This window comes from Sander lucioperca, chromosome 15 (assembly GCF_008315115.2).
Source record: "Sander lucioperca isolate FBNREF2018 chromosome 15, SLUC_FBN_1.2, whole genome shotgun sequence".
NCBI lineage: Eukaryota > Metazoa > Chordata > Actinopteri > Perciformes > Percidae > Sander > Sander lucioperca.
This window is the reverse complement of record NC_050187.1, coordinates 13,154,790-13,182,381: the sequence shown is the minus strand read 5'-3', so window position 1 is coordinate 13,182,381 and position 27,592 is coordinate 13,154,790. Positions and strand designations below refer to the sequence as shown.

Here is a 27,592-nt window from a genome sequence, read left to right as displayed (position 1 = left end):
CAGGAGACAGACTGGATGGAGATATATGGCAATGTACATGCAGGACAGTTAACCACTCCGGCACTGTTACTGTCATGAGTAAACATAGGCCCAGGCAAATAAAAAACGCTTGTAAAAAAAAAAGGAGTGCCTATAAAATATGTTTAATTGAAATTGTGCAGGAGTGCAGTTTGTCAGAGCTATGGCTCCCAGCAGTCCACACAGATACACAGTGGTGCTGGAGCAGGAGGTGGAAGAGCAGGAAGTGGTAGAAGGCAGGTTAGGATTGATTGAAAAGGGAGGTTAGGATTGTTTTGGTCTCCAAAAGTGAAAGCAGAGGAGAGCATTGTCAAATGCATGATTCAGGGCCAAAACGGCTTCCTTAAGAGGCATTCATATTTTAATATTTAACTTCCAGTCATTCTGAATAAGATGGATAATTTCCTGGTTACATACCATAACGAGATGTTCTCCCAACATTTCTAGGTCTAAACAACGTTATATGCACTGAATAAAATTTCCCACCAGAGTTCAGGAGTGAAGTTTATGCATACTCAGCTGCAAATGTTGGCACCTACCTTTGTCAGGTGGACTGTTTTCAAAATCTAAGTGACAAATGATCACCATGACAATGCCATGGTGACAGACAAATCACCCCAAGACCCTCCTCCCTGTTTTTCACCTGCATCACTCTTTCCAGCTAACAAGAAGTCCACTGTTTCTCTGAATGCCAACACAGCTCATTTCCCTTCACCCCCCTCTACTCAATTTGTCAATTTCAAATATGCTTTCAAAGTTTTGTTGGTTCTTTCTCTGCCTATGTTTGCTTCTCCCTACTTTTCCCCACTCACTCTTTTTTTTCCTAGTCAATAACACACACCCCTCACCCCTCTCTGACTTGAATGGTTCAAGTGATTGTGTGCTGCTGAAAGTTTGGGGGCAGGTAAAGGGAAACTTTTCTCTCTCTTTATCATTCTGTACAGTAAGGAGGTCATTAAATAAAAGTGTGCAGTGAGTGACATGCCTCTATACCTGCCTGCCTGCAGAAACAACAAGAGCCAGCTCTGTCCTGCCTGGGCAAGAAGGGATAATTATAGCTCCTGACTTAATCACTTACCTCAAAGCCTTTTAGTTCTACAGCTTCTTGCCTCTTTGCCTCTCTTTCTCTTTTCAGGTTTGCCGCCACCTGCCAATAGTAAAGTATTGCAACATTATGGATTGTTAGGTTTTTCATTCAGAGACAATGAAGGGTGTGGGCAGAGTGTTGCGGTTGAGGTAGTTCATACATGCACACAGAGGGGCAAACAGTTCAGTGTGTGCTGCAGGCTTAAACTCAGACACACTGGGAATTTTGGGTTCACTTGCAGGTTAGCATCCATCTCCTCTAGGCTCGACACATTTGTCCATTTCTCACTTTTCCCAGGAATGAGTTTGTCTTCCTGAGTGAGTTAGAGCTGCTGCAGTTAGCCTCACTCTGTGTCCTCAATCAATAGGATGCTGATCAATAATACATTGCTGCTGTGCCTCTACCCCCTGTGCACACAAAACTTGTCTATGTTATGTATACAGGGTCTAGAATCTGTTTAAAGTCTGTCAGGTCTTCCCTGTCTGTCCCAGCTGGGAACATATGAATCTGTAGGTTGAACCTCAGCCCATTTCTGCTGTGAATACACTACCTCCCAGGCTCCATGATGTAGCTGGACCCTGGCTGATCAGTGAGAGGGGTGGGGGAGCAAAAGTGGAGAGAGGGCCCCTGAAAAGGTGCTTTGTGCTGGTTTAGAAGGGCCCGAGGCTTTAGCCTGTCAGAGGTTGTGGTTCTAGGCCAGCAGCCAGGCCTTCAGACCCTCTCGCTGGCAGGGACTGAACTACCATCTGGTGTGACGGGCCCTTCCTGAACTGCTCTGTGAGCCGCACAGAGCCAGGCTGGGCTGAGCTGATTCGGCTAGGCTGAGACACACCACAGAGGGCTGCAAAAATAAACCACTGGTGCTTCGCTGAAATTCCTTGGCTCCGGAGCCTTAACTCTGAAGATCATTCCCATGGGAGAGTAGCAGAGTGGCCTCACACTGAGCAGCAGAGTACAGGACAAACCTACTTTACTTGTAACCTCTTCTGGATACCTTTAAAACAAATCCATGAATGTGATCTGGCTTGTTGATGATTTTATGGGATGATTATGATGATGATAATGGCATTTGAATTGCACTCAGAAACATGCTCAGGTTGCATTTGGCTGCCCGTGCAGAATGTCTTGACAATTGATGAAAAGAAAGAAAGGAAAACAAGAATGAATGGTGCAAGATGAGTCATTATCATCAAAAGTGATTTATTATGTTTTTGGGGAGTCTGTGCCCTGGCTGTCATCAGCAGAGGCAAGTGGGAATGATCAGCGCACTATGTGGTGCTGCAAACACAATTAGGTAAAGAGGCAGAGACAGGCGAACTCCTGACTCACCCAGTTCTTTCATTGGGTTTGTTTACATTTCAGATCCAGACTTATATAGTGCAGGAGAAGTATGTCTGAAGACGGAGTGAAAAGTGTGTCAGAGTGAGTGGCCTGGCAGTTAGACTCATGTAGACTCAGATTTGGTCTGTGGAGTGCATATACTGTAGAGCTAAATGCTGCATTTCAGTCACACTGCTACACATGAGATGAAATCAAAGTTTTCCCCTTCAACTGGAAAGTGAGATAATTCATGGTACATTTAGTACGAGGGAGAAAAATGTGAACCATATTGTGTCGGGTGTGTTAGTGGGGCAAGTTTCTGTTCTTCCCCATCCCCCAATTCCTGCAACAGAATAAAATTCCTCTGCCTTTCTGGAGCTGGCCCAAGCCAAGCAAATTATGGACCAAAATCTTATTATATGAACCTCTGTCACGCAAAAAAACATCACTAAGCCCCATCTCTAGCTCTCCTTCTCCTGGAACAGGCCCTGTTTTATCCCATTCCTCCGAGCGAGGCGGTACGTTGAATCCTTGAGGCATCCCTAATCGAAAGGGAGAGAACACAAACAAAAGAGCAGTAACCCAGGGTCTGCAGAGACAGATGCAGAAGAAGAAGAAAAAGAGAATTTGATGCAACAACAAAAACAAGTCACATCGATAGGCAACCTGGACAATATAGCCCAATGATTGATCAATATATCAAAAAACTCATCATCTCCTCTCTGAGGCTTTGGAGTTGAGTCACAAACCTTGCAGCAATCACAGCTGGAACCATCATGGGGTCCAAAAAAATGTCCATTCTCATCCTTTGGAGCAGTGGTTCCCAACCTGGGGTCCGGGGACCCCTAAGGGGGGCGGCAAAGATCACAAGCGGCGCAAGTCTTTATCTGGTTTGAGGTTGAGGTAAAAAAAAAAAATATTTGCACGTTAAACAAATTATGATAATACACTAGAATATATAATGTATACAAAAGTCTGTATAAAAACTATATATTTTTGTTCTCGCTTAAACTTGTAGGCAGGCTACTTAGTAGGCCAAACCTCCGGGACCTCTTAACCTGTGACCCTTGCTGTCATCAGGTCAGCTGCTAGCTGCTATCATCCTCGTTTTTCCTGCCACCACGGCATCACTATTTTATGAACGAAACATGGCGGAGAAACGTAAAAGTGCTGATAACTCCTCTGTATCAAAAAAGAAAGTAAGGGACCTCACCTTCGGTTTCGGAGGGGGGGCTCAGGTTTTCTTAGACATAAGTAGGGGGGGCGCCAAGGAAAAAAGGTTGGGAACCACTGCTTTGGAGGGTCATACAAACCATTAATAAAGGACAATTACATTTCCTTTTATAACAACTTTGGCGTTGTTTTTGTAGTTATGGTTACTATAAATATGAACGATATTGTATTCTCTAAGTTAATTACTGAGCAAGAAACATGAGCAGTCAGACGATCAGATGGGTTTTAGATGAACCCTGTGGTTAGCCAAGTGTATTTGGAAGAGAAAATGAGGGTGAACAGAAAAATGAAACTCAAACTGTACATTGTAAATATCCATCACAGTTTGGAAGAATCTCTAATAACCGCCACAACTTGCAAGGTGAGGAATGAGATTCAGGAGCTGCTAGAACTGACCGTCCATACTAACAGTAGTTTTGCGATGCGGTTGAGGTACTCACCTGTGGTTTCACCTCCAAATAAAGTGGTTTACGAACCACATTTCAGCAATTACAATATTATCTGCACTTAGATACGAAAAATAAGACACAAGATGTAATAAACTGCAATAATCATTTAAAGGATACTCCTGTTCAACACCACGGTAATCTTCATACGACCACCACAGGCCCATATGCATTCAGATTTTGTCCCCCAGCTTTTACCTCCAAAGTTCAGCCTGGTGTGAACCACTCAAATGGCACTGTTGTTTACAGTAGCGTTAAGTGCGTGCCCCTCCAGGATTAGTCAGAGCCATAATCCCCTCTTCATTCCCACTGAGGCCCAGAGTATGTGTAAGTGGACATGGGTGATGGCAGACAAGGAACGGCTCACCAGCCCACCCATTCAAGCCAGCCACGCAGCTTCAAACACACTCACACACACACACAGAACAACACACATGTGAACACACAAATTCCGACGCATACACGCACGCACAAACGATGAGAGGACACAAGTGCAACAGAGAAAGAATGAGAGCAAATGAGAAAGGTTTTTGTCTTTTTTCCCAAGATATTCCCCCCTTCTTTCTCTGTTCTCCCTGCGTTTTTATGTCATCTCACCTTGTAAAAAGGCTTTATGGTCTTCCTAGGCCTCATGGCTATGAGTGTGGTGAGGTGGATTGTGGGAGCTTTTGAACTCCTCCAGGAACAGCACTTAGTGCGAGTGACAAGAGAGCATCTCCAGAGAGCTTTAGCTTGCAAACTGGGAAACTCTTTAATCAGACTTCCCCTCCTACTCCTGATCTTTTTTTACTTCTTTTTTCCCTTTCTACTAAGTCTTACAGAAAGTCAAAGAACTTTAGTGGCTGTTTAGCAAAAATTCAAAGTAGAGCTACTGGAGCATACAGTCCAGAAAGATACATTATGCACATAATATTTTGTATTTAACTGACATTAAATTTAATAATAAATACATTCATTTTTGACCTTTACCATCAACATCCAAATAAAACTGACCAATGACTTCCCAAAAATGCATGACTACCTTGAGGTTTTTGTCACAGCTGTACACTTGCCAAGCCAGACCAGAAGGAAGGAAACAGTCTTATCTGGTTTACACCATTAAATAGATTTCAGTGAATTCACCTGCGGCTCTCAATTGGTTTCTACTTGCCCTGCAGGTCACACAACACAGGACAGCATGTGCTGCTGCAGCCATTTATATGACGTGCAATATAATATAACTGTTAAAAGAAATCGACATATGGGACTAAATGGGAAATCCACATGACAGAAAGGAGAAAAAAAGAAAGGAGGGGCTTTGGTCGTATGTTAATCTAATCAGGCACCATTAGCACTGAGGTCTCATATCAGCAACTGTAACTTCTTCATACCCCCACCTTCATCTCCCCCCCTCTCACACTTTCTATCTTCCAGTCCCTGCGCAGGTCTGCCTGTATAATGTCCACACAAAGCCAATGTGGGGCCTCTCCGAGGTGTTCAACAGCTATGCTCTAAATCATGCAATTAGTGCTCAGCCGGGGATTTATACTTTCTGGCAACAGCACTCCTTTAGATTATATATGGCCATGGGGAGACGGCCCTATAACAGGAATGCAACAATAAAAACAATCTGAGAATCAGATTGATTCATATTACATCACATACAGTACATTGCTTAAATAATTAAGTATATATATATATATATAGTATAATGTACATTGTAGTTGCTAAATGAAACCCTTTTAGGTCCTATTTTAGTCATTTTTATGTTTAAACTTCAGTTGAAGGCTACCATGCATCTCTTTACTCGTCTTTCAAAAAGCTACAGGATAATCTTAAAATTGCAGGCAAGCTTAAAACAAGGCTGCTTTTTGAGTTCCTGAACGTTTTTTACGCAACAGCAGTAATATGGGAATATGTGCTTTAGTATACTGTACTTTATGTATAGTTCTGTGTTTTGTTTTTGACCCTCTCAGTTGAACCCAAAGATTTTCTTTTGTCTACCCCCTTCTCTGTGTCTCAGGCGTCAGTCTAACCAGTTTTATGTCTTTTCTCCGGATAAATAAACAAGCTAAAATGAACATAATGAACAGCAAGCAATGACACTGCCTTTCCCAACATGAGTGTCGTCACAAAAGCAAATAGTGTGTTGCTTGTCTTTGGACGGAAATCTTATTTTTTTCCCCTACCCCTTGTATTTGCCTTGGTGTGAGAAAGCACCGAAAACTTGCATGTGTACCAAAAGAGCTTACCACAAATTCCTGACAGTGTCCAGTTGTCAGCCGCTGCCTCGAGTCCAAAACCAAAAGCATGAAACATACTAGACCACAGAAAATGCAGCAAAGGAGTCCATTTCCTGAATGGCAAACACACAACACACATGATACTGCACACATATACACACTCCAATAACAACTAATAACTCCCTTTTTTGTCTGCACCAACACATACAGATATGTGAATTAATTCCCAGTGCAGAGCTGCAGAGGGAGAGACAGAGACCCTTTGTGAAGACAAAGATGGCTGTCATACGAACACATTTAGACCTAATTTAATCATCCTAATGATCCTCATCAATCACAGTTGAGGTAAATATGAGTTTGTGTTGGGAATGAATCACATCTGATAAATTGAATCCATTTAATTGGGCAGGCGTCCTGAAGATGAGCAATGAGCTAAAGACATTGCGCAGATTTGATTTCCCATTAGCCTGGTGAAGGGAAGAGGGGCAGTCACAAACCACGCCATCCACTGTGATTGATACGAAGTTTATTTATATGAGGGGTGATGGGCTGAAATGCTTTATCTGTTATGGAAAAAAAGGTAATCAATTGAGTTTGTTTTAAAAAATACGTTCATGATGGGAATCCTTTCATTTGAGTAGGTGCTAGTTAAAAGGTAAATATTCTCTGCTGAAATGAAAATCATTTGTGCTTAAGATATATGATGCTCTCTCTCCCCTCCTTTTCCATCACACCCTCTCTGTGTGTGTGTGCGTGTGTGTGTGTGTGTGTGTGTGTGTGTGTGTGTGTGTGCGTGTGTGTGTGTGTGTGTGTGTGTGTGTGCGTGTGCGTGTGTGCGCGCGTGCATGCGTGCGTGTGTGTGTATAGTTTCCTGTGTGGCATACTCTCCAAGTTGTGCTCTCGGAGAAAATTTACGATGGAGGATGTTTGGTCTTCCTCTGGCTCCAGGGCAGGAAAAGTTTTGAAATATGTGTAAGCAATAAAAGAGACCAGCATGTTGTGTTTAAACAACAGCAAATAGTAACATAGGCACACACCGTAATGCATACAGACACACAAACACACACACATGCATGCCTGTACGATTCTCAATGGTAAAACACAAAGTCGAGGACAAAGACTGATTGACTGATGAGGGAGAGAGTGGATACTGCACAGAAAGGTTAGAGAGAGAAAGAGGTATAGGGAGATTGAGTCTGTGTAATTCTTGGCGCTATTCACACCCTGTTACATTCCTTCCATGTAAGAATGCAGAGTATAACAGCCATTAACTGTAGAGGTTGTCTAACAACAGCCTAGCCCATTTACTATGGTATAATTTACTGCCTTGTTAATTATCTGGCTGCATTAAAATACACCATTCTGACCAATATTGGGACTGGTGTGCTTGAGTGTGGTTTTTGCAATGTCTGAAAGAGTTATTGTGCAAACTAGCTTGCTTTCCATTGGTCAGATACAAATTCCTCTTAAAGGCATCAGGTTGTGGGTTATTTAACTTGCCATCTGCCAGATTGAGGAATAGTTGGAGAAATAAACTAACATTGATAAGATATGACAAAATGGCATTGTTGTCACTGCGTGTGTGTATTTCAGTATAGACTGGTTTAATGTGGCCTGATATGTGAAAGTGTGAAAAGTATACGTGTGTGCAAACATTTATCACCCTGCTGCCCAAACGTTGACGAGGTAATGATTACACACTGGACACACTGTTTCTCCCAGTAATGAGCCAACTGGACGGGCTCCAGTGAAAATAGTATGAAGGACGAGATGGTAATCTATTTACCCATTTTCACATTCTTGAAGCGGTTAGGGCTCACCTCAGTGGGGGAAGCCATTAAGCACTTTCTGATGGAAAAAACATACTTTCAATTTACGAATTGCAGTTGTTGGGGTGCTGCTTTCTAGAAGCTATTGATCTAAAACCGCTGATTGTATTGAGGAATGCTGACTTGCACTAAAACAAAACATTTGTGGGTGAGTGATGTGAGCCCAGGAAAGCTGCTGAAATCCTTTAATGGGACTTTTGGAAACCTCTGTTCACCCCAACTCCCTCTCCCCACATGGCCGATATCTCCATACTGTGGCATACAGTAAAATTATGGCCTAATTAAGTCGGGGGGTGAGAGGAGGGGGTGCTGGTGGTTAGGTTTCAGGGTCTAACTGCTGCTCTTGGCACGATGCTATCTATTCAGGCTCAGGGGAGCACAGGGAACCAACATTTGGCCTTCACCCCCCACACTCTTAGAAGCTATGGGTGCAAACAGTTTGGTGCCAGTCCGGAACCAGTAATGGACCGAGTGTTGGCTAATGAGCCCCCTAACGCACAAAAGGGAGCATGTGGTGTGGGCCACATCCCCCTGCCTCTTCTGCAGAGCTCACTGAAGATCAGTCTGGGATCATTTTCACATGTTGCAGGAATTGGTGCTTGAAGTTGTCAAGACGCACAATCCCATTTTATTTATTTAACCAGTAATATTTGTTGCTACATTGTAATTTCTGCAGTATTTTGCACTGCACTAAATGAAGATTATCTATCAAACACTGGGCAAGTGATGTGACAACAGTTGCAAAATTGACATTTATTTATACAGTATAAAAATGTTGCACATAATTAGAAGAGAGAAATAATTTGCTTGCCAAATGCAAAGAAAAAAAATCCCCAATCCTCTGCTCCATCAGACCATCCACATGCGAATCGAAGGAGGGTCTGGCTACTCCACATAGCATTCCGGGATGGGAGAAAAATGTGCTCTGGTTTACTGGCATTTCTTTAAACCAATCACAATTGTCATGGGCGGTAAACTATTTTCCAGCAGCTCCGCAAAGAGCCACTGCAAAATAGTTGTGCGAGAGAAAACTCAGATTGGACAGATAGTCTAGCTAGCTGTCTCAATTTACCATGCAGAGATCTGAGGAGCAGTCAACAATAGTCCTCATAAATCCAGCGAATTTAAAATTCCAACACAAAGAAAGTGGAAGGAAACGGAAAATACATGCATCCGGCGGAATTTCCCGCGGCACTGGAGCAATCCCGGAAGTGGAACGTCAAGGATATAGACTAGGGCTGACATAGACCTAGTTATAAAGGGAGGTGGACGTCATTTTAGCGTGTGTGAGCCATTTGTTGTATCACTGACACCCACAACAAACCAATTGCTTCATCATCTCCCCTCTTCAATGGATGCTTTCCTCAACCCCAAACACATCAGTTCATTTCTGACACAGTCATGACAAATTACAAACCATTCCTGTGTTTGGAGTTTAGTGGGACGCCTTGGTGGGAGAGATGAGAGCCAAGCTGTTGTCAGAAACATACTGCACACACAACTAACAATGCAGTTCTGGGAACCACCATTGACCATATGGTGGCACTTAGTTGAACTCTTTAATTTCATATATGCCTGCTTAAGAAAGAAAGAAATATGTTTATGTTTATTCCACTAATGGAATTTGGATTTGTGCAATGGATAAATATTTACAGTCCAGATGAAAAGTCATTCATCAGGTTTATGATGGCTTTGTTGGATCAAAATAGTTGGTGGGATTTCTTAAACATGATAGTTTATGAAATGGAGTTTATCTAGAAGAAGTTGTCATTGTTTCAACATCTCTGTTTATTTTCAGGTGACATCACTTTGTCTTCATAGCTTTGGTGGGATGATCACCCAAAGTGCTGCCATGTAGCATAATGCTACACTACTGAACTCAGGACATGCATCACCGCAACTCAAATGAAATACCACATCTCATTTTATTTTCAGTTGAACCCGATCCACCAACAAGAGCACACCATCAAGTGGAGGTCTAGTGAACATGAAGCAGCAATATATGAGGTTAGTTTTAGGTTACCAAGTGGATGATTGTCCACTCAAATAACAGAGAGTTGATTTATTGAAAGGGTAAAAGGTGATCATGGTCCATTGCATCAGATAAGCACCTGGCTGGGTGGTTAGATGGATCCCATCTCAGGAGCTGAAGGTAAACAATGCAGTCCTAGAGTCACCTAAATGCACCTGAAAATGAAGGGACAATCAGAGCTTTTCAGAGCAGGCAGCGAGGTGAGTGGGCAGGTTTGTCAGGGTTGAGGAGGGCGGCCAAGGCAATAAAGGCTCTGTGATTAACATGAAAATAACTTAGTTGATGGATTTTGTGACAGTAATCAAGTCAATGTGTGTGTGTTCTGTGTATGTGCCGTAGTATTGAGAGGTTTGCATTACAAGGGAAAAGACAGACACTGTTTGGCGTTATCGTTGATCGTAGATGTGGTAATGGATAGAAGCTGGGTTACAGATTGAACTCCAGATAGAGAATGAGAGGGATGAAGGATGAGGAGTGTGGAAGAAAGACATCATCTTCACTACTCAGCGATGTAATGTTTCCCTCTCAAGCTATGATCTCACACACGTGAGCAGTATCACATGTTCAGAGCTGGCTGTTTCTGTGGCATATTGATATGTAGCTGCAGATAGAGACGAGCTAGAATAGTTGTACCAAACATCTGCTAAGCTGGACGCTGCTGAACAATAAAGCTCAGTGAAGTAAAAGAATGGAATCGATTAAACACATGAATGTGACTGAGCTGACAAGGCAAGTTGAGAGCGTGCGATACAATTAATTCAACATTTTTGGTTCATATTGTAAACTGAGATCAAGAGAAAGGGGGAGAAAAAAGGTCATTCCTCCATATGAAAGGCATACTAAAACGCTGTCTTTTGAGTATCAAATACTCACCACTTTTAAGCTTAAAAGGTGGCTCTAAAAGGTTTGCTGCTCTTGGGGATCCTAATAACCACATGGTTTGCAAGCTGGGGACCTGTGTTGCACGTCATTCCTCTTTCGTTTCTAGTCCCATCCGACAAAGAAAAAAAGTTTGGTTTGTTTATGCGATAGACAAGAGCTTAGTTAGCTTGGATTTACATTGCTAACATGATATAATGATAAAATGAGATGTGTTTTGATATATTTCACAGTCTTAGTTTAGCATGTTGCCTGCAAACTTTTGCTTATGTTTGCATGCCATTAGTTTTGCAGGTATTTGGTCACAAACCAAAGTATTGGACAAATTCAAATTTTGAGCTGATGATCTCAATGGAAACTCAATGGTGGCACGAGAGGAAAAGTCAGAGAATCACCAAAGTCAGTATGATTTATTCTCAGTTGATGCTAGAATGGATGGTCCATATGGACAACGAAGGCATGACCCACCTCTGATTGGTTGATCGGTTGGTTAGGTTTAGGCATGAGGAGTGAGATTGGTTAAGGTTTGGGTAAGAATATCAGGGTAAGCCAATCAGAAGCACAGAAGGGCGGGTCATGTCTTTGCCGTTCCTCCAGGCCATCCATTCTAGCATCAACCTTTATCCTCTGAGGATAAAAAAATATTGGTACAGAATTTCTAAAATGCTAAAATTTCATTTCACAACATATCGAAACAGCCAAGGAAACATTTCAAAATACTCCTAGTATGTTCCAGAAAATAATTGCTATCAATAAATCCTTAAATATAAATCAATAAATCCCTAATTATGCCACTTCAGTGGTGCAATGAGGAGGTCATAGCACAACTTAAAAGCAGTTGAGATCGTTTTACATTTATTTATATGATATACATGTGTACAAAGAAATCTATCCTATCTGTGTTTTTGCAATGTTTGCATTGGTATTCCTGTCTTTGTATATGGACCTGTAGTAAAGTGAAGTCTGTATAGTTTTTATAGTTATTCACCTACTCCACTTTTTGTGTTTTCGACTTACTTGCATTACTACACATGCTGTGAAATCACACACACGTCACACAGACACAGTATTTAAAGTCTGCAGCTAAAATGCTAACACCTACACTTTAGGCACTGCCACCCGTCTACTGTGTGAAACTATATAACTCTCCCTTGTCTTGTGCATGATACAAAAAATCATGCCTAGTTCCTCATGTGTTTGGATCGGCCAAGAGCTCTGTCACCAGTTTCACTGCAAGGTGTTGGCAGGGTGTTTGTGTGCACACCACCCTGGGCTGGCCAGAAGACAGTAGTGTGTGTCATGGTGTAAACTCACTTTGCATTCCTTTGTATTATGTCCTTTCAGGCCTAAGGCAAACATCTCTATGCTTAGTGACACACAAAAGCACAATAACACATCTCAAAGTGTCCCAGCTTGTGTTTTCAAGTGAACTTGAAATTGTGTGCCCTCGTGTGAGAATAAAAATCACAGAATCTAGGCTGTCGGCCATGTAGGAGTGGTCAGAGGAGGAGGAAGTTCTTGGGTAGATGAAGACGAAGAGGTCAAGCTGCCTGTGAACACGGAACCTTGATCTGTAATCTTGATAAAGGGGTGATGGCTGGATTGAGTTAAGTTAAACCAACAACGGCCTGATTGGAGGACAGCTTTATTTACTTCACTGCCTTCAGACGTTCCTGTAAAACCTGCATGTATTCCTTCCGTGCTGCTTCAATGAATGGCCTTTTACTTTCAGGACATGTTTTTGTTTTGTCTCCCAGAAGGCAGCCTCTCTGTGCCTCTTGTAGCTCTGACCAGATCCCTGATGTTTCCAGTTAACCCACAGTGGAAGTCTTTCATTTGAAAAACAGCAGTTTTGCTCCGGGAGCTCTGGTACACCAAGAAGAGAGCCTATCCACATGAAGGCTGATGCTGGCAAAAAAACTTTTACTGATCCCACAAAAACACATGCACTCTCTCATACATACTGTACGGGACTTGTGATTTACACTCTTCTGTTTAGTCAAGATGCTCCAAACCAGCTGCACTAATTGATAACAGTGTAGTTTATGAGTGCGGATCATCACTCATACTTCTGCAAGTGGTTTAGCAAATCTCAGCAGAGTTGTGTGCTTGAACACACAGGCCTGCGTGCGTTGTTTAATGCTATTGGGTTTTGTGTTATTTCATTTTTAGAATCCATAAATTTAAAGCTGATGGTGACTGAGGTCAGAGAGCCATTTTCCCAGCACTGTGCCAGTTCAAATTTACGAATATTTATACATCACCAAATCCTGTGACAGTTGTAGATATGTGGAAAATAGTTGATCCTGTTTCCTATCAGGATGCTGTTGCGTGAGATCAGAAAGCAGGTGATGTGAGTAGATTATAAAGCCAAGAAGGCAAACAAGAGAAAAACAGAGCTTAGAGAAGACAGCCAAGATGATTTGTTAAACTCTGTGGCTTTGCAGCACAGTGTGTTGCTACATGGTTGGTCTCAGCTGTGCTGCAGTGTCCTGGACTGCAGCGGTGGGTACCTTGGGTAGTCTTGTTAATACTAACTAGTACTAGTAACAAAGTTAGTCCTGAACATGCTAGGCAGACAGATGCCCAAGGTGCTTTAGCCAGGCTGTGGTTACATCCACACACTTCTGACACCAGACAGCCCTGTCTCCTAAAAATTATGTTTCCATAAAACTAAACTAAATTTCTCAATTATGTTTCGAGGGAAACGTATTAGGTCCCTGATTACGTTTGTTTTGTTTTTGACACATCACAAATACGTTTCTACTCAAAGTCCACATAGGAAGGAGGTCAGGGTAGATAGATGGGTCAAACAAAACACAGGACTTTCAGCCAGGAGACCGCTGTTTGTGTCCTGTGTAAAAGTCAAAGTTGACACTTACGTAACATACTTAACTTACGTAACACACTTAACCGTCATGTATGTAACATAGCCTAGGGTTAGGCTTTTTCCCTTTCATTTATTGTGTTATATATCTTTTTGTGCATGTTATAGATTTACAAAGTGAAAAAGCCCAAAGTCCACCCCAAAGGCACTTACCATCTTCCAGAGAAAACCCTGTTCACAAACTGCTCCAAACAGCTCTATTGTAGTCCAGCCTTTACTTCCGTGACAAACGTGCGTCACTTTGTAACACACGTTATAATGCTTGTCTAGCTGCTAGCGTGGCACAACCTCATACTCTGCAACTGACAAGCTAGCAGTGCTAACCTAGCTACTGCGTATGTGTGACTCCAAACAAAGATAGGAACAGAAGTGAGATGTCTCACTCTGTAGCTAAAACAGAGAGCTCAACACACAGGGTGAAAAGAGGAGCTGCAGCAATGTGCAGTACAACAAAGATATAGTGTTTTTTGAAAACTAAACAATGTAAACCTATTCTGGTACAACCTCTAAATACAATTATGAACCTGAAAAAGAGTATAATATGAGCACTTTAAGTAATGTATTTAACTTACCCATGCAACTCAAGTTACGTAACAAACATACTTATTTTAACCCAAACCATGATCTTTTTCTAACTAAGGAGTTTTGTTTTAATTCACAATGTTGACAACATTACTGTGACCGTTTCACAACGTGCGCTGGTATGAGGACATGTTGAAACAAACATAAACCAGGAGAAAATAAATTTTCCTTGAAACTTAATTGAGATCGTAATTTTTTAAGAGAAAAGGGTTGGACATCAGGATACAATGCACTGCATTAAACACCCTAATGCCAAGCGCTCTTGATGAAAGCATGTCGCTCTGTATGAGTCAAAGGTACCTGGCTGATGATAATAACAGACAAGAAGAGGTGAGGAATGGAGTGGGAGAAAAGTAGGGGGTAAAAGGGACAGAAAAAACATTTTTACTAGCTTGCACAGTAGATCACTCTCACCCAGGGGTGTAGTCAGGAAAGGATGGGCTGCTTTAACGACTTCTTGGCAGCTCTCTGTGAGAGGAGGGGAAGGATGGAAGATCAGATTTTCCTCTCACCTGAAACAGTTATAATCCAGCAAGAGTAGCCTACCTGCTCCTGTCGGCATCATAGGCACGAGTGGCAGGTCAACTAGAGTGATCACTGTGAGTCAGAGATTGGACGTTACTGAACCAGATTATTCAGATACAGAGACATATCAGACACTGATCATTCATGTAAGCAGGCTATGAAGATCAATTAGTTTAAACATCAAACTGGTTTGTAAATATTTTGTTGTTTTGATCATTTTTGCCACGGTTACGTTGTCAAGTGGTACTAAAAACTTTGCGTGTTGGTGCATTTATGAAAGCTCTGACATCTAAAATGATGTATGGGCAATGAATGCTGCATTCATGAGCAAGAAGATAAACCAGAACAACAAACAATGCAATGTACATTTAAAAGTGTGAGAACCTGTGCTTATGATCATACCTTAGATTGAAAAGGTTAGTGTTTGGCAGCCACTGTCAAGTGTTTATTGTCCGGGTGTCCTTGAATGCACCAACAAGTAGACTGCATTGCCAAGCGACAATTACACTCTATGACTTTGACAACACAAAGGAAAAAAAGATGTTTATTAGGTTGCAATAACCATCTAAAGCAAAAGTCTGCAAATGTATTCTCATGGATATAATGAACATAATAAATTGAAAGTAATAGCTAGAAAATGTCAGCAGTAATGTAAAGAACATTTTGTAGTTCATGGTTTAAGGTGTGTAAAACAAGCCATCATGGTCGAATGACTGTTTGAAAGTGCAGGTGTTGCATGTTTTTACTTTTTGTCTAACATCTGTCATGATGTGAACACTGAGATAAGCTGTCACTGAAAATACAGTTTAATACACTTTTACCCTGCTGAAAAAGTGCAGGGTATTACTTTCAAAATCATCTCATAACAGGTGTACTTGTTAAAGTTACAGGAACACTTACTTTAATGAAATTTTATTGCTTTTCCCTCTCACATTACCTCACAACTTTCATATTGTTTTTCAACAAGATGGCACATGATGGCTCACCTTCCCATCAGGAAGAGCAGCAGTAATAATAATACACTGCCACAAGACAGGAAATGTAGCAAGAAGCTGCATATTCCCTATTTTTAAATGTTGGAAAACTAATAAAAGGGGCAGCCTATGGCTTGGTTTTGAGCATGAGTCAAGACATTTTTGACACCTTCAGCTCAAAGATTACAGCGTTTCAAAACTAAAGGATTTATTTGCTTTTAGTTGCTTCTTCAGCCTCTGGGTAGAAAATAGGATTAAGCAAGGAGTCAGTGGGAAGTATTCAACTCCACACCTGCTCACTGCTGCTGGGGAGAAACTCTGTTACTCAACTCCTTGGAACAACCCTTAATACCCAAAAGACACACAGCACACTGAGGTGTTCCAACTTGTTGGAGGACAAACAGAAAAGATTACCGCTAAATAGTTGCTGCACACATCCACTGCAGGGTGGGATAATTACCCTGCCAGACTGCAACACTGCTAAAAAAAGAACAACTTGAATAAAGCTCCTCCAACTTGTGTATTTATTGTCTTGCCCTGCGGCGTGTGTGTCTTCCTGAGAGTGGAGCCCTGTCTCTCTGTGTATTTGGGACCTGCCAAAAAGTCCTAAAGCAGAGACAATCTGAAAAGCCTGCCAGGCTCGCCGGCACCCAGGCATTTTTAGAGCAGCCACTCATGGCATGAAGTCATCCTGCAAGACTACACATGCAGCCTCACCAGTACACTCACCAGACAAGGGAGAAGAGCAATACTTTCTCTTACCCACTGATTAAAAGTGCTCGAGGGGAAGAGGGAGACTTGGCAGGATTGGTGGGAGAACTATCATTGTATTGAATTGTCACTAAATTATTGTTTACTATGTTAAAGGTGCCCTGCCACACAAAAGCGTTTTTACTTGCATTTTTTGAAATATGTTAGGTCCATATGTGTTTGTGTTATGTCGTGATTGTGAAAATGAACTGTTAACCTCCTCTGTCAGCTCTAGCCACTGAAAAGAAATAAGCAGAGAAATCAGGCCAGTTAGAAAAGCTGGTCAGTCTGACGTGGTGTTGCCTGAGCTCATTACTATTCATGAGTTTGCCCAGTTGCGCTACGTAAAGGATGCTGACAGCCAGGCTCTCATTGGCTAGCTGTTAGCCAAATTAGTCAAGCAGCTTCGCTCGTTGAATATTAATGAGAACTGGCACAAGAGTCTTCCTGCAGGCTTTCTATACCACGCTAGAATGGCTTTTAACAAGGTAACCAAGGCATTTATTGCGTTGGAAAAAGTGGTTATGGTTGGTGATTTTAATATTCACGTTGATTACATTTCTTGCACCTTTGCTGTGGATTTTTTTTAATGTCACTGAGTCTTTTAATTGTATCCAACATGTGTCTGGTCATACTTTGGACCTTGTTTTTACACTTGGTCTTAATCTTGACTCTATTTGCTCTGAGGAGCTGCACGTTACTGACCATGACTGCATTTTATTCAGCCTGTCCTTTAATTTAGATTTACAGCCCAGTAAACGTATAAGCTGTTCTCGCATCTTAAATCGCTTCTCAGCTGAAAGGTTTTCTGCAGCTTTTCACCAAAGTACAGTGTTGTTTTCTAATGCTGACATTAATTGTCTGGTCCACTTCTTCAACACATATTGCTCATCAGTTTTGGATAAAGTGGCTCCAAGTAAAATGTGACTTGTTCCCTCTATCAACTCATCCCCATGGTTAAATGACTCCACTCGCTGTTTTCGATGTATATATGTCGGAGGGCTGAACGACACCAAGCTTCATGTTTACCGGATCCATCACAAAGACCTATTATCTGAATATAATAACATGGTTAAGGAGGCGAGGACATCTTACTTTTCTAACCTTATTTCTTCCAGCAAGCGTAACCCCAAAATCCTTTTTGACACCGTCAACAACATTGTCAATCCTGCCCCTCCCGAAGTGCTAGTGTTGCAACAGGGACGGACTGGGGCTAAAAAACAGCCCTGGACTTTCTCCCGAATAGGCCCATCATCCGGCCATTCGCCCCTAGCTGTGCGCGACAGACACTAGCCAGGATGTCCTGATGCTATGCCATAATACTGTAGCCTATCAGACAAGGTATTCACAGCTAGTAACATCTCAAAACCAATGATGATACTTGGGGTTGTTTTTATTAATGAAGCCTCAGCCTTCAAATAAAAACAAAAAATGTACAATGCCATTACATCTGCATTTAAAATAAAATACAAATAATGAAATGTCACTTGCTACAGAAACCCCCAAATTACACACTTATAATTATAAAACAGTACAGAGTATTACTGACAACACTTTCAGAGATAAAGTAGGCTACTTGCTGTACCTGAACATGGGGATTAGATTAAACTACTGAGAGTGTTAGTTACTATATACTATAACTTATAACTATATTTCAAATGTAATGTAAGCAAATTTAATGTTGGGGAAGTAAAAGTTTCTCTGTTTCTCTTTCACAAACAACCACCAGGTCTTTGCCAGTTCCACAATAGTAAAAACCAATATGAAAGACAAGAAAAAAAACTGCACTCTGATGGAAGACAGACAGAAAGTGCAAGCTAGGATTTTTTTTGGTTAAACTTTTGGATTAAATTTGGTGAATTATTTAGCCCCCTTCCCTATTTGTTAGCACGTTTAGAGTGGTACGCATGCCTGATGTTTTCCCGTTTAATTCAATACCATAGTCTTCATCCTAGCAGCAAAAGTGAGCTCACTACAACCTCTCATATACAACGAAGTGAAATCGCGGTCAACCCACGATTAATTTCTAATGTGTTTAATGTTTTAAATTAACCTAACAGAAATTATTAAACACGTTAAGTTTGACAGTACTAAATGGCACGATCATTTTCATAATGTTGATAGCTGACTATGCAATTCGCTAAGATAGGGATAAAGGCAGCCTATTATAATGTGTCCTGCTCCTGGCACTTACCAGTACCTCTTACTGATGTGAAATTAACTCTGCTGTCTGTCCCTTATCATGTCACTCTGTGAGCTTTTTGCATTTTGCTGCATCAGTCTCGAGAGACTTGGCCCTCTTTTCTTTGAAGTTTTCCCATCCACCTTTCTCCTTACGTTTTCTACTAGCCATTGTCACGTCTAATGACGTAGGCCTAATGACGTAGACCTACTCTTCTTCTTCAGTTTTTTTTTTTTACACGTAGCATATAAGTCATTGTATTAGCGCCCACTGCTGTTGGCTGTTAATATCACTTTATTAGACTTTTTTGTGCCGACTGTTCTGGACTTTTCCCGAACGCACAGATTGTCAGTCCGTCCCTGGTTTTCAAATAAGGACTGCAGTGACTTTCTATTTTTCTTTGAAAATAAGATGTCAGGAATAGCATCATCTCTTCTGCTACTGCATGTTCTGTTCATTCCGCTCGGCCATCAGTTTTTAATCGTTTTGCTCCTATTTCACTGCAAGAACTCAACTCACTGACTTGGTGAGAAGTATGAAATCTTCCTCGAGCCCGGTAGATGTTATACCAACTTCCTTATTTAAAAATGTCCTTGGGTCTGTGAGTACTTGTGTGCTCTCTATAATCAACTGCTCTCTGCAAACTGGTTGTGTCCCATTGTATTTTCAAAATGCAGTTGTTCAGCCACTATTAAAGAAAACCAATCTGGATCCATCAACTCCCGCAAACTATAGGCCTATCTCCAAGATGCCTTTTCATCATTGCTAGCAACAGACGGGGGGTGTCCTGAACAAACCTGTCATTTTTAAATAGTTTAGCCAGCAGTGTTTTTTTTGCTGCCTCCAGCTTCTTTTGAAACAAATTTTTTCTTCTGGCTGTGGCAACAGCCACATGCCAAGAGTCAAAAACAACACACCTTCGACGTTCTGTGTGTGTGTGACCAGCCACGCTCGCCTCAGGCATGAGACGGTACTAAATTTGCAATGGAAAATGGAGGATGGGTTGAGTCGAGCTGAGTAGAGTAGAGTCGAGCAGGTACCATGTAATGGAAAAAAGCCATTAGACAGTCCCTCCAGGATTTCGCGGCCTTTTTTTGAGATTGTTGCGGCCCAAAATGCCTGATTTCGCGGGAACTTTTGTAAAAAATTGCGATAAAAGTTGCGATGTCTTTGTATGTTTGTTGCAATGAAGTTGCGGGAGACAGTGAAAGTTGCAAAAAAGTTGCGATTTTATTTTTTGTATAGTTCTTTAAAAATAAAAAGGAAACTTGTTTTGGGGAGAATAAAACTACTCTGGGCTGAGATTTCCTAGTAACCTTACCAAAAAAGCTCAGGATGCTACAAATGTTGGTATAATATGAAAATGGCTGGTGGATTTAAGACAAAAAATAATAATTCATTGAATGAATCAAATTTGAACATATGTATCAGTGGCTTGTTGATCTTTACATTGTTAGTTAATTTCCTAACCTGGCCTGGGACACACATTCATACGGTTTGATAAAGTATTGACTTGAACTTATCATTAACTTACAATAATGAACGCAGCTGTCCTCAATTTGGGTCATCGTGTCGTCTCATCTCCTTTTTTTCCTGCATCCACCGTGTGTGTTGTTTGTGTGTGTGTGCAAGCGGTAGTCGCGGGGGGAATGGAGCAGCAGCCCCACCCACTGCAGAGAGCCGACAGCCAGGATTGAAACGGCAGCAACTTCAGCAACTTTTAAATCGTTACAGTCTACACTGATGTTAAAATGTATACAGGTTGGCAGGACGGTCTGAAATGTTTTGCACGGTCTTTCGCTGTACGTTTTGTTGGTAAATGTGAGATGTTCGAGTCACACACACGTCTCGTCTTCATATCACAAACAAGGAAATGATCAACCCGTTCTCACTCCCGCTTGGTCATTGGCTCTCAGAGTGCACGTGGGACTGCTGTGATTGGTTGAAGTCGCGGGAAACTTCAGGTTATTGGTCAAATTTGCGGAAAAGTTGCGGTGATTGGTCAAAATTGTGAGTCGCACCAAATTCGCGGTGATTGGTCGAATTCGTGTGACCGCGTTGGACCTTAGCGCAGCCTTCGATACTGTAGATCACGCCATCTTGCTTGAAAGGCATAAGCACTGGGTTGGTCTCTCTGGGAGCACCCTGAACTGGTTCTCCTCTTATCTTTCAGATTTTTTTTCAGTTTTTCTGTGTCACTTGGAGTCCCTTTCTTCAGCGGTACAGTCCAAACTCCGAAATCTTGGTGTTATATTTGATCATAATATGTTTCTTGACCAACATATCAAATCACTAACCCGCACGTTTCTCACCGACATCATTTTGTTCAACAAAGTTCAAAAATGGTCCCCAAACCTGTTTGAAAGTAACTTGTCTGTCTTTAACCATATAAGTTATTCTTTCCATTGTTAGGTAAGAAGACATTTCTCTAAGCCACCGACCAATACTAGGCCTATTCACATCCTTCCAAGCAAGAGAAATCAACCGTTTGGCTTGCAGTAAACACATATCTATAAGTACTTTTATCTCTTTTTTTAAGTTTGGATCAGATGGATACAATCCCAGGATAAATACTTTGGGGTGGAGAGGCAGCCTAACCGACACTATTTGAAATATAATTTGTGCTACCACCTTCCAGAAGTCTTTAATTTTATTACAGTCCCACAAACAATGAAGTGGAGTGATTGCACTTGTAGCATAGATCTGGGTTTACCCTATTAAACTTATGCAACTTCGCTGGCGTAACATATGTTCGCATTAGCCAATTATATTGTAATAACTTGAGCCTGGTATTCACGGTCTGTTTCTGAGCCTTACTACAAATATTACTCCAATCCTCCAATGTTATGTCCTCCTGAATGTCTTCCTTCCACGAGTTCAATTTATGCTCAGAAGATTCGGTTGAGTTAGATATTAGCATAGCATATAGAACTGAGATTCTACCCTTGCTGTTGCAATTGGTTGATAAAATATTTTCTAACACTGACAAAGGGGGTTCCGTAATTTTTTGATTGTGGGCAGCCATTATATAGCTCCTTATTTGTAAGTATTTAAAAAAGTGTTTTCTAGGAACATTGTGTTTTACCATGAGTTCTTCAAATGACATAATACTTTTATCCTTATACAAGTCGAGAATTTTCCTCAAACCTCTGCTGGCCCATAGTTGGAAACCCGGGTCAGCTCTCCCAGGAGCAAACTTCTGGTTTCCCCAAATAGGACTGAAGGCTGAGAGAGTTTTTGTTTCACCCAGAAATTTCCGCGCCTCATACCAGACATTTATTGTATTTAAAAGAAAAGGGTTCTTTGTTTGTTTTCTTAGTTTCTTGATATCAGCTGAATATAAATACAGATTAAGGGGTAACTTGGAAATTACAGAGGCCGTCTCAATCTCCATCCACGCAGGGATAGTGTCTAAGGAGAAATACATTGCAGTGCGAAGCTGAGCTGCCCAGTAGTACCACTGGATATTAGGCACATTGAGCCCCCTCCGTCATATGGCAAAAATAACAAAGACAAGCGGACCCTGGGGCGTCTGTTATTCCAGATAAAAGCAAAAAACATCTTTTTTAGTTTTGTAAAAAGAGATGGTGGTGGTGGGAATGTTCTGAAATAGATACAAAAGCTTTGGGAAAATATTCATTTTAAGGACGTTAATCCGTCCAATTAAAGATATAGGTAAGGATGACCATCTATCTAACGATTTAGTTATTGAGTCCACGATGGGGTCATAGTTATTTGAAACTATCTTATCGATCTCTGGCACAATGCAAATGCTGAGATATGTAAAACACTCAACACATTGAAAGAGGCGATCAGATCAGATCGTTTTTCCTCCTCCTTTAGCATCATGATTTGGAATTTTGCATTGTTTATTTTGTAACCCGAAAATATTCCATACTCTTTTATCAAATCTAGAAGTGCTGGTATCGAGCTTTGCAAATGTGTGAGAAACAATATTATATCATCGGCAAATAGAGCTATTCTATGGTCTAGTTGGTCTATTTTAATACCTGAAATTTCAGGGTGTGATCTTATAGCTATAGCTGGAGGCTCGATAGCGAGAATAAATAGGAGGGGAGAAAGAGGGCAACCCTGCCGAAAGCCTCTGTGGATGTCAAAGGGCTCAGATACCATATTATTAGTAAGAATCTCTGCAGAAGGATTTGTATATAGAATCTTAATCCATTTAAGTTTGCACCACACCCAAAGCGAGTTAGCACTTCAAAGAGGTAAGGCCACTCCACTCTGTCAAAGGCCTTCTCTGCATCCAAAGACAGGATTGCAGTGTCCGATGACCCTTTTCTAGAATGTAAAACATTAAGCACTCTCCTGACATTATGGAATCTCTGACGCCCCTGTATAAAGCCATTTTGATCTCCATCTACCAAGACCGGGAGAAGACCCTCCAACCTCCCAGCCAGTATTTTAGAAAGCACCTTAGTGTCGGAGTTCAGAAGCGAAATAGCACAATATGAATCACATTTAGTATGCAGCTTGCCAGGTTTTAGTAGCAGAGTAATGAGGGCACCTCTCAGGGTAGAGGGGAGATTACCATTTTCAAAAGACTCCAAAAACATCTCCAGGAGAGGAGCGCAAAGCTTATTTTTGAATTTCTTGTAAAAGTCACTTGGTAGCCCATCAGGACCGGGTGCCCTCCCCACCCTCATACTATCTATGGTGCTGGATATTTCCTCCACATTTAGCTTAGCATTAAGAGTACACCTAGATTCCTCTGACAACTTCGGGAATTCCAAGCTGTCTAAAAACCTAGCCTGGGTACCAGATTCAGGAGGAGAGTTTGATGAATATAACTTTTTATAGAAGGATTTAAAATTATTGTTAATCTCCCGAGGGTCTACTGTAATGTTTCCATCTTCATCTTCAATTTAATTAATTGCTCTCTCGGTTTGCTGTTTTTTAATTCGCCAAGCCAGGAGTTTCCCCGGTTTTTCTCCTTGGTCATAGTATGTTTGATGTAGTCTCATTAAGTTAGCTGCAGCCTTGCCAGCGGAGATGCTGCTGTATTGAGCCCTAAGTAACAGTAACTCCTTGTGCGCACCTGTGGAATTATTATGAGCTGTTTCTTTCTCCAGAGTTTTGATTTTAGTTTCGAGTAATTTAGTTTTTTGATTCGTGTTTTTTGATTTTGAGCTGGTGAAGTTTATTATTTGGCCTCTTATGAAAGCGCACGGCTCTTTTTTTTTCAGCAATGCGCGACAAAGCGGAAACGGGAGGGCTGAACGAGTTCGCCGACAACCGGATGCCAGGACTCTCAGAGTGACTGTCTTGTAAACTTACTAGGTTAAGAGGAGTTCTTTTATGGTGAAAGAAAGGCTTGATCCGACGAAGTAGATCATTGAATCAAATCGAAGCATTTAGTCTTTATTGGTATTGTATTTGTTTTTGCTTTTTTATTTGGGTGAAGCTATTTGCACCCCTGGTACAATTAGCAGTGTATGCTATTCGTACACTGGTGCAATTAGAAATTAATGCTATTCGTACCCTGCCGGTGCACACAGCAATGTGTTCTATTAATACCCCGTCTGGTACAAATATCAATGTATGCTATTCGTACCCTGGTGCAATTAGAAATTAATGCTATTCGTACCCCGCCGGTGCACACAGCAATGTGTTCTATTAATACCCCTTCTGGTACAAATATCAATGTATGCTATTTGCACCCCTGTGCATTTACAGTACCTTGGCATATATTTACACACAGTTATCCATATTACTCATGTATTACACCTTTTTGGAATATTATAGTATATATATATATATATATATATATATATATATATATATATATATATATATATATATATATATATATATATATATGTACGGGAAGATTGATGAATATTCATTAGGGAACTCATCACTGATTGGCTTGCCCTGACATTCTTACCCTAACCATAACCAATCCCACTCCTCTTGCCTAAACCTAACCAACCCAACCAGAGCAGGCAATGAGTAGCCATTCAGGGATGAGTCCCCTAATGAATATTCATGAGTCTTCCCCTACCACCCTGCAAAGAAAATGTTGCATGCGCGGGCCCTGACTTGCGCAATGGCATGCAAATTATCCAATCCAAAATGAAAAAAACAAGATCACCTTACCAGGGAACCAAACTTCAGACTCCCTGACCAAAGCTCAGTGTTCTAACCACTCACCTAGCAGTTCTTACAGAATGTTGTACAACTGTTTACCACTTGGTGTCTTCAAGCCTCGGTTGCTAGGCAACCATACTGTATACAAAAAATAGTTACTAACTAACAAACTAACGGTTGTATGCTTTCACTGAAGACAGAAAGCGCAACTGTAGTATCCATTTCCCGCTAGAAATTCAATTGTTATAAACTTTAGAGACAAAACTTTCCTAATACGCCAGCTTCTGCTGTCATGGAAGATGAACGTCCGCCATGACTTCGGTGCACGCGAGCAACGTGTTTTTGTTGTTACGTCACAGGGTGTGAATAGCTCAGCTGTGTGGCCGAGGCTATTTGTACCGGGGGTGCAAATAGACACTTCGTTTTAATTTTCTGTTTTGGATCCTACTGTATTTTATCAAAATCTATTGTGTGAAGCACTTTGTGACTCTGTCTGTAAAAGGTGCTATATCAAATAAATTATCATTATTATTATTATTTTTTTTTCCACAAAAAATGTTACAGAGTCCATGTTAGAACTTCAGACATTACCACAAAGTAATGAAATACGTGTGGCAGGGCACCTTTAAAGGTTCCCTTTTCCCTAATCAGGAAGACATATATTCTTAGCTAGTATTTTCAGCTTTATGTGCCCTGGTTCCATAAAAAATAGTTGCTATAAGCTGTACTTGATATTCAGTGCTTTAATATAGCAGCAAACAAATATTTGCAATGTAAAGATATAGTTCAGTAATGGCGTTCTGAGCAGAGAATCAAATTACAACACACACAGAGGGAGTGTGTTGTAATCAGAGTTTCTCTGTTCTTTGTTTTGATAGCCGGTCTGGCCGTGCATGCATGCTAGTGCATGTGGCAAGATTTTTAAATATTTCAAATATTGGTGAACAGTCTGAGAGAGCACTGTGGAGGCAATCCCAGACCGCTGTTTTCTTCAGTATTTCGAGTAAAGTCCCTTTAAATTTTTGGTAAATACGCTAATTTTCTTTTTTGCCAAGATGAGAAGAATAATACCACTCTGATGTCCTTTGCTTTGTCCGAAGTGAAAGGTCTCATATTGTAAAAAGTGAGATTTCCATGTCTTTATTGATTCTAAAGCAGGTTGAGGTGCTAATTATTATCAAAACGCTCAATCCACAGAGAAATGCACACAGCCAATTCTGACACTGTGCCTTTAAACGAGCCGTCAGGACTTCCGTATGGTTATGATGTCACGACTATATTATGTATAGTCATTCCTTGGCTGCAATGATGGTGCAAAGACTCAGAGGCAGACTTAGCTTTTTCGAGAGGGGGACTTAAAGAGACAGGTGCTAAAACGAATTGTTTCAGACAGAGGGTGAATACAAGTATATTCAGACAGACAGTATGAGAAAATGAATGTGTTTTAACATTAAACCAAGTTAACGTGCTTTTTTGAAATTTTGTAGGGGGTGCTATCGAGCCAATTTGCCACGCCCAAGCCCTAGAGCCCCATTTGATGTAAATATACACCAGTTATGATACATGTGCAAAGTTTCATAACTTTCTGAAATTGTATGCCACTCAAAAATGTGATTTATTTGGTGGAATAATAAGAATTCTATCAATTTCAATAGGGCCTTCGCCGACCGACAGTATGAAAAAATGAATGTTTTAACATTAAAACAGGTAAACATGTTCTAGTAGAAACCCATAATACAAGTAAGAACCTGAAAGTGAGCATGATACGGGACCTTTAACAAAATAAGCATATAATCACAATCTGCACACACTGTACCAATCCGTGCAAAAACCCAAGTGTCGTTTCTGTAAGCTAAGCTAAGCTAACCTGCTGCTGGATGTAGCTTCATATTTAGCTTCCCCAGTCCATCTGGCCCATCAATTTTGTTAAAGTAATCGGAGTACTCTATATATGCATTCCATACAATTATCCACTCTATCAGACCCCTGACATGGCCAAGTTTCACATATTTAGTTGCTTTTTAGATAGCAGATAATGGCATGTCACAGGAATACTATACTGTTCCTCACAAGCCAACCTGACAAGATATCAGACACACCACAGAATGTAATGCAATGCCACATAAAATATTACACTATGTCATAACTACCTGCGTGCTGCAAAGCTATTTATGTACCACTTCAAACTATGTTTTGTTTTCATCTCTCTTCACACACTTCCTATTATCTTGTAATAATCCGACAATACTTAAAAGCAATCTCATTCTACCAAAATGACAATGTCGAGTAAATTCAGGGTGTGACGCCAGTGTGTGTGACAGTGTGTTGATCAGTATAGAAGGTGACCCGGGGATAATCACCTTGGTGGGTCTGTTTGTGTCACATGGGGGCAACAGGCGTCTGCTTTATGGCTGGGTGATGACAGTTTTTCTAGACTATGGAGTCGCAGGGGAAAAACTCCACACAAAACACAAGGATACACACCCGCTCAGATACTGTATAAGCAGCACACACG

General features: G+C 41.1%; 2 long non-coding RNA genes across 2 annotated transcripts; one reads left to right on the top strand and one right to left on the bottom strand.

Annotated features, from left to right (window-relative positions):
- The first annotated feature begins 2,676 nt into the window (after window positions 1–2,676).
- LOC116039325 lies at window positions 2,677–24,517 on the top strand. Its single transcript, XR_004102371.2, has 3 exons — window positions 2,677–2,687; window positions 8,745–8,750; window positions 24,392–24,517. It is a non-coding gene; the product is annotated as an uncharacterized LOC116039325 (long non-coding RNA).
- LOC116039324 lies at window positions 18,652–26,443 on the bottom strand. Its single transcript, XR_004102370.2, has 3 exons — window positions 26,433–26,443; window positions 25,245–25,247; window positions 18,652–18,967 (listed from the first exon to the last, which is right to left on the bottom strand). It is a non-coding gene; the product is annotated as an uncharacterized LOC116039324 (long non-coding RNA).
- Between the last annotated feature and the right edge of the window lie 1,149 nt (window positions 26,444–27,592).